This window comes from Meriones unguiculatus, chromosome 3, assembly GCF_030254825.1.
Source record: "Meriones unguiculatus strain TT.TT164.6M chromosome 3, Bangor_MerUng_6.1, whole genome shotgun sequence".
Taxonomy (NCBI): Eukaryota; Metazoa; Chordata; class Mammalia; order Rodentia; family Muridae; genus Meriones; species Meriones unguiculatus.
Window position 1 is genome coordinate 12458220 of NC_083351.1, and position 8804 is coordinate 12467023.

Below are 8804 nucleotides of genomic sequence, written 5' to 3' on the forward strand. Positions count from 1 at the left end.
TGGGCTTGCACCCTGAGAGCTTTAAAACTCAAAGCAGGTATGGAACATCATTTCTGCTGATGTTTCTCACCCCGCGAAGCGCTCTCTCTCTCTCTCTCTCTCTCTCTCTCTCACACACACACACACACAAACACACACACACACACACACGCATGCATGCTCACGCACAACTATAAACACATAAACCACATGCATGTGCACACACAGGCATTTGTCATCTCTCCTCACACCTAAATCAACCCCACAGAGGGCTGTGGCGTGAGAATCCTTACACACCCACCCCCACACACTCCTGTGGCCTCCGGTGCACACAGACAGGCGAGCACAGATGCAGGAACCTGTGTGTGTGCCCACACGTCCCGTCAAACCAGCACAACCGGCCTGAGCCTATCCCCACTTTCTTTCTCCCTCACACACATACCAAGTTTGGCAGAAGCCACGACACCACAGTGACCCGTAAACACACTGCGCCACGTGAATCCAACTAGGCTGCACATTTGCAGGACGCTTCGAAAGACAACAGCTTGTGTGCTCTTCCATGCATTTCCATGTCCTGTGTGTGCATGTGTGTGTCTGTCTGTCTGTCCATCCCAGCCCTACAGAGAGAGCCCTTCCGGGTCCTTGGGGAAAGGAACCTGAGAGGCCAAAGAATGAGACCAACATCGCCATCTGCTGTCAGCTTTCGGGACTGCCCTTTGAGAACTGCCCTTTGCGGGGTCTGGTGGGATCTGTTTCCCAGAAGGAGCCCAGAGGCCAAGGTGTGACCCTGGGAACCAGCTGGGGTTGCAGGGCCAGCCCAGCCCCATGGCCTCTAATGAGTTTCTCATTAGAGAACCTGGGAAGAGCTATACCCCAAGTCAGGGACCACCCACCCTTCATAGCTGGGGAAACTGAGGCCTTAGAGCCCAGCGGCTGACTAAGGAGGGAGGTCGTGGGATTCCACTCAAAACACATTTCTCAAGTTCTGATTCTGTCACATTCTCAGACAGAGTCCCACTCTCTCAGTGGGCGAGGACTGACCAGTGTGCTCATGCGGCTAAAGAAGCTGGCAGCCGGTGAAGTGGCCTGGGGGTAGAGAGGGCCTGGGGTGAGGAAAGGAGAAACAGCCCGGGTCGATAGCCCATTTTCTGGGCTCCCTACGAACACCACAGAGGCAGCCTGGCTCAGCAGGCCTGGAGGGGTTTATCCTTGTCCTCAGGGTGACTGCTTCGGAAACCACGGACCCGCCCCTCTGGGCGTGTCTCTAGAGACCTCTAATGACCTGGAAAGACCCGCCCTGAATGTGGGTGGCACCATCCTACGGGCTGGGATCCTGGGCGTCCATCTCTCGCTGGGTCCTGACTGCAGATGCGATGCCGCCAGTCTAGGTCTCCTGCCGCCTCGCTCTGCTGCTGCCTCGTTCTCTCTCCTGCAGCCTCGTTCTCCTGCTGCATGCCTTCCCACCGTGATGGACCTCACCCTCACTAAGCAATGAAATGAATAAACCCTCCTCCCACTTAAGGCACTTGCCTGTGTTCTGCCATAGCAACAAGGAAAGCAGCTAATACTACACCCCTCCGACAGAAGGGACACTGAGGCTGGAGAGGAGCTGTGATGGGCCCTATCAGGAGCCAATCGCCCAGCCCAAAGCTCTCTCCTCCCCCAGACTTGGTTTACTCCTGCCTTTTGGTTGAATAAGCAGGAGTCGGGTGGGCTGCGAAGAGGGGGTGGGCAGTCATGAGAGGAGGGTAAGATGATAATGGGGGTAAGTGTGGTCAGAATACATTGTATGCCACGTATGAAATTACAGAAGAGATTTGCTGTGTTGGATGGGGAGGCATGAGGAGGAGGCATTTGGGATGTGATAGCCTCCTGGGTGGGATTAGCGATGTTGTAACAGGGACCTCTTTCCATCATGTGAAGACACAGGGAGTCTGAGTCACAAACCTGGAAGAAGGTCCTCACCAGAACCAGTCTGGGTGGGTCCCCATCTAGGACTTCCAGTCTCCAGAACTGTGAGAGACAAGTGTCCATCACTTGTAAATTGTCCCTGCCCCACACCCTGCAACCCAGGACCTTTTGTTACAGCATCTGGAGCTGACAGATACATGACCCTGGTAGTGTCTGCTTATCAACTTCTTTCAGAGCTGTCTGGAGACCTCTCCCCGCTGGGTGGAGCTTTCTCAGCTGAGGGCAGTGAGGGCAGGAAGGGTCAGGAGCTGCTCTGTTTCAGGGTTCTGACAAGTTGCCATACCACAAACTCACACTGGGACGAAAGGACTGGATACCACCACCACTGTCATCACCACCACAACTGTCACAATCAGCACTACCATTCTGCCCACCACTATTGTTACCATTACCATCATTGTTATCACCACCACCACTGTCACCATCGCCATCACCAACACCAACACTGTTATCATCATCACCACCGTCACCATCGGCACCATTGTCACCATAGTCATCACTGTTATCACCATCATTTTTACCATCACCACTGCTATAACCATCACCCCCCTGTTATCACCATTACCACCATTATCATCCTCACCAATACCACTTTCACCTCACCAATAACAACACCATGCTCAGCTTATCATTGGCCATCACTGCCATGTGACTATGGCCCCCAGGATCTCTACCATGATCCCCTGCCCACGGTGGCTGAGGCAGATCTAGGAAGGTCTGTACCAGAGAGCAAAGAAAACACCTATTGGGCAACGCTGACCCTGGAAACTCCTGGAGAGAGTCCCCATTTGGTGGAGCTGTTTAGGGGCAGTGGTACAGCCTTGCTGGAGCTGAAATTTGACCCCTTTATTCACTTACATTTTCATCAGCTTCCTGTTGTCTGTGATTTTCTTCACTGCTTAAGCTTTTCTTTAATTCCTTTTCACAAGCTGGAAGTTTAGCTACGGGAGGTCTTGCCCTGAGGTCACCACTCTCTTTATTCTGTTTAGCATCACATTTTTATTAAACCTTTTATCTTCTTGAACACTGGACTTAGCTCCATTACATTTCCTGGTACTCCTTTTCTTTCCAAACTGTGCATTTTGCATTTTTTCTGTTCAGCTTTCTTCCTTTAATTATATATCTGTATAAGAGTGACCACTAATAACCACAAGACAGAGCCAATACTAGGCTGTCTTTAAAGCTCCTCTGCCAATGCCATTAATCCACAACTCTTCAATGTAGCCTCAGGCAGATCTTTAGGACAAGGGCAAAAAGCAGCCATGGGGCTTTGCCAAAATATCACAAGAAAGATCTCTAAGCCACTTGCTAATATTCTTCCCCTCTGAAACTTCTTGTGCTGGGCCGCCACAGTCTAAATAATTCTCAGCACTGTCTTCCTTGATCTTCCAGCAAACACATAATCAGGCAATGTCACAGCAATACTCCAGTCCCTAGTACCAACCTCTGTCTTAGTCACTAGTCTATTGCTGTATACAACACACCAAGCTCACTCTTATTAAAAAAAAAAAAATTGAGGATTTGCTTACAGTCTCAGAGGCCTAGTCCATTATCATCATGGCAGGAAGCATGGCAGGGTACACAATGCAGGAGCAGTTGCTGAGAGCTACCTCCTGATCCAAAGGCAGAGACAGAGAGACTGGGCTTGGTATGACCTTTTGAAACCTCAAAGCCCACCTCTGGTGACACACTTCCTCTAATAAGGCCACGCCTTCTAATCCTTCTAATCCTTTCAAATAGTTCCACTCCCTGGTGACTACGGATTCAAATAGTTGGGGCATCCCTAGTCAAACCACCACACTCTACTCCCTGGCCCCATAGGTTTATAGCCATACCATAATGCAAAACGCATTCAGTTCACCACCAGGGGTCACTGTGGCTCTGTGAGGACAATACTGTGACTCTGAGGGTGACAACGAGCACCTGTGATTTGACGCTCTGACTCTGAGGGGGACCTGTGACTTTGAGAGGGGCACTGTACTGCCTGGTTTCCTGTCAGCCTGACACGAACTGGAGTCATCAGAAAGGAGGCAGCATCAGTTGAGAAAATGCCTCCGTAAGATGGAGCTGTAGGCAAGCCTGTAGGGCAGTTTCTTATTTAGTGACTGGTAAGGGAGGGTCTGAGGTGGGGTGACCTTCTTGTGCACTGTGTGAAGGTTGTCTCTGTATATTCAAATGTTGATCCTGCACCAGCAAGGAGCCAAGCACTGGCCAGACTTTGGTATTGTTTTTCTTAGGGCTCATTCACCTGCCTCATATTTTGTAAACAGTCATTTTCCTCAGCTGTTGATTGGCTTAATAGAGCTGATGGCTAATAGCTAGGCAGGGAAGGGAAGGCGGGACTTCGGGATGAGAGGGTCTTCGTGAGAAGAATCAGGAGGGTTCACCGGCAGGACACAGAGGAGAAAGGATGTGAACGTCAGCAAAGATGAGAGCTGGCCACGTGATGGGCTGGGGCAAAATAGCCAGGATAAGTTTATAGCAGCTGAGAGTCTGCCCAGCTGAGGCCTAAGCTCTTGTAAATATGAATAAGTCTCCATGTCTGTGTTAACTGCTAGCAGGCCAAGGGGAGTCCCGCTGTGGTCCAGCCTGTGGTGGGCGTTGCCACCTGGGGCTGGAAGTCCTGGGTTGAACAAGAAAGCAGGCTGAGAAGCCCACGGGGAACAAGCCAGTAAGTGACACTCCTTGTGGCCTCTGCATCAGCTCCTGCCTCCACGTTCCCGTCCTGCTTGAGTTCCTGCCCTGACTTCCTCCAACGATGAACAGTGATATAGAAAAGGAAGCTAGATGAACCCTTTCCTCCCCAAGCCGCTTTGGGGAGGTCATGGTGCTTCATCACAGCAATGGGAACCCTAACTACAACAAGGACACACTGACTCCGTGGGGAGAACCCTATGGGAACACGGTGTCTCTCAGAGAGGAATGCTGACTCTGTGAGCAAGTAACAGTGACAACATGAGGGGACACTGTGAGCCCACGAGGACACCTGCCATCTGCGACTGGGACCCTCTAACCATTCCATGTTGGGGACACTACGGCTCTGTTATAGGACACGGTGACTGCCTGAGGGGAAAACTGTGACTCAGTCAGGGGACACCATGATTCTGAATGGGGCCCTGTGAGGAGGACACCGACTCCATTCTGGGGTTTCTATGTGGGTGACTTCAGAGCTAACTCCTGGCAGATGAGGCCCATACCCAGGCCCACTGTGTCTCGGGCTCACAGATACCTGAGACAGTTTGTCTGCTCAGGTGTAGCAGGATGGCTTTCTGGTTTCCCCGGTGATGGGTGACGAGGCTGCGGCCACTTACCCCTGAAGACATAGGTGCTCCAGCAGCCAAGGTCCCTTGCTTCGAATCTGTAGCAGCCCCATTCCTGATTCCATTGGGGTGGTGGGATCAGGGGTTCCTTGATGTCCTCAGCTGCTGCTGGAGTCTGTCCCCTCTGAGAGCTCTGTCGCTTCTGTGTTCCAGGCTAGGGGTAAGTCTCAGCAGCTCCCGTGCTCCTCCTTGGCGGCCATGGCTGCATCTGCCTGGGCCCCTCAAAGCCCAGGTTCACACTCACACACCTCCTCTCAGTTGTGTGCACAGGGGCCTGGTTCCTATTAGCACCCGGCTCCTGTGGTGGTCGGATGGGGCTTGGAATGCATCCAGGAAGTGTCAGTGTCCGTAGGGTGCGTTAACAACTTATCTAACGTGGAACATCAGACTGCTTGATCTGCCAATTAGGCGCCGGGAGCTGCTAACTGGAAGCAGATGGCCCGAACATCATCATTGGAAGGAGGATGGCCAGCCCCTTCCCCAATCGGAGGTGCAGACTTGCCCTTGCCTTGTCACCCTAGAAATTCCAACTGGGTTTCCCCATCCTAGGACTGAAGACCCGAGGCAAGAGAGGCTCTGACCCTGCTGCTTAGACCCCAGGAACTGGGCAGTACTGGGGACAGGTTGATTGCTTTGGCCCGTGGGACCTCTCTAGGTGACATTGGTGCACCATTCTGGGCAACCTGCATGCACCAGCCTCCTAGACTGGGGGATCAGGCATGCCTCAAGACTTGGCATAGCCCAAACCACACAGAAACCATCCTAGATAGCCGCAAACCAGGCCGCAGCCCTCCCTTCCCCAGGTCACTCATCGCCGCCAGCGACTCCCCAGAGCTGATGTGGCCCCATCTTCCTGAGCACCGCCGGCTCCACCAGATCTAGTAGCCCACTCCTCAAGGGCCCTCCGGCCTCACGCAGCCCTTCAGCTCCATCCCCACAAGTCTGCTCCTTTCTCCCAAAGCCCCCTGGGCCCTGTCTCGGGACAGAGAGTCTAAATCATACTTGGCAGGAACCCCCTGGGGACAGGTAGCCTGCTGAACACCCCAGCCATCCTGTAGGGCGTGGGCACAGTCCACACAGCTGCCTACCTCTCCTCTCCTCTGATTCCCTCCTCCCACTTCTGCTTTCCTTTCCCACTCTCCCCTCCACCCACCCATCTCACCTTTCTGTCTCTCTCTTCCCCTTGCCTCTCCTCCCTCACCTCTGACCCTCTAAGGCTCAGCTCCCTATCACTCTGCTGTCTGGGCTGCTGGGTCTCCCTCCCACAGGGCCTTTGCTCAGGCTGCCTCTCTTCCTGGGAAACCCCGTGGAACAGTCTCTCCTTCGGCCACCCACTGCCCACCCGTCTTTAAAAACATATCTGTCTATCTTTTGTGTGCATGTGTGTATCTTATGTGTACACATGTGGGTCTTATAGGCACATATATGTATCTTGTGTGTACATGTGTGTATCTTGCTTGCGCATGCATGTGTCTTGTGAGCCGCTGCTCATTCTTCAGCCCTTAGCTTGATGCAAGCTGTCAACACATCAGGAGCCTTCCTTGGCCTGACGAGGGGTCCCTTCTGGTGCTTCCCTGGCTCCCCAACTCCCCTCCTCATCACACTAGTGTCTGGTGGCAGGATGAATGACCCTGTGGCCTGTGCGCTACACAAACACAGGCTTCTGGGAACAGAGATTGTCTTCTGAGGTGGCAGTTGTCCTTGGTGTTGCAAAGGGCCTGACTCTTTGATAGTCCTCAATTGACACATGAATGAATGAATGAATGAATGAATGAACGAAAGAAATGAATGCTGGTCCTTCTTTCTGGCCATTTCCTCCAGACTTCCAGAGCAGCTACTGGGTCAGCAGGTTTTGACCCCACAGCCCAGTCCGGCCTGAATCATTTGTCACCTCTGACAATACTCACAGGCTTTTGTTCTGGGTTGAATGTTCTCTTAGGTGCCTGACAGTCAGTGACCTCCCTCCCCCCGCACCTATGCGCTTATGTTTACTTGTCCTGGGGCAGGTGCACACAGCAAGGTAGTGAAATAGTTGCCTACCCTGGAATGGATGTGAAGGACAGCTGCCAGCCAGGAGGGAGAAACTAAACAAGGGTCCACGCCACGGGGCTCCCAGGGAGGGGCATTCCCAGAGAAGAAATTCCGTGCAAAGGCTCCGAGACAGTGTGGCAGGTTGGGAGCTGGAAGGGGTCACTGTGGCCGCAGAGAGGGCAGAAGGCGAGTCTACCGTGTGGCCACAGAGAGGGACAGGAAGTGACCCCACCATGTAGCCATGCAGATGACCGGGGCTTGTGAGCCTGACCCACCCAGAAAACTGCCCCAGTCATCCCCGTGGCCTTTCTAGAGTCTATGCTCTGTCCCAGCACTAATCCTGAGAGCCCCTCGGATGAGACAAGCCCAGATCATGTGCTCACCCCGGAGCTGACCACAGCAAATGAGGAAAAGGTCACCTTTCCCACACCATCACCCCAGAAGATGGGCCTGCAGAGTTCCAGCTCTGAGACCAGGGGCCACTGGGTATGTAGGGGTGCTGGGGGTCAGCGGAAGTCCTGGAGAGTACTGGAGCAGGCATGCCTTCAAAGAAGGTTCCATCTGCTGTCCCAGAGGAAGGGCCACCATGCAAAAGCCAGTGTCCCTAGATAGAAATCAGAGAATCAGAGTCTCGCTTGACTTCTCAAGAAATTGTCTAGCCTGGGGTACCCTTGGGAGATCAGTCGGTAACAGGCTTGCCTTGAGAGCCTGAGGACTTGAGCCTGTGGGGGAAAAAGCCAGGCTCACTTCTTATCCCAACACAGGAGGAATCCTGGGGTTTGTGGGCTAGCCTGGCCTACTGGGTGAGTTCCAGGCCAGTCAAAGAGCATGGCTTAAAAGAAAAAAGCAAAACAAAACAAAAACAATGGAACAACCCAGGAGCTTGTCTTCAGGTTTCTACATGCTCATGAACAAGCATGAATCTGTACCCCTGTACACCACATGCATACACCAAACACACCACACACACGGCACATCACGCATGCGCACACACACAACCTACCACTCACCTCACACACACACACCCCCACACACATACACACAACTCGGCACACACAGACAACACATATGCATACATACACACACACACACACATACAACACAACACACAATAGTTGTCTGACAGGAGGGTGTCCTTAGTGAACCTCTGGAGGGGAAGGAAGGGTTAAGACCCTCTCCATCGCAGCCGCTGCCCAGATGTGCAGCACATACCCTCTGAGATCGGAGAGGTTCTGGGATTTTCTCCGCCAATGGTGGTCCTCCAGCAGAGGCCATTAGCTCACTTAAAAAAAAAAAAATTAAGCCAAGGCATAGAAGGATGTAAAAAGAAAGAATTAAGAGATTAAAACTCCCCGTGCTCCTACAATCTGGTCCCTCAGGCGAGGGGGACAGGCAGGACGCAGCCAGGTCCAGGACCAGGCCCTGCAAATGTTCCCCAAAAGCTGGGGGCTGAGCCAGGCCTCTCTGCCTAGGCTCCAGGCTCCCCTGGGAGGTATGGAAGGG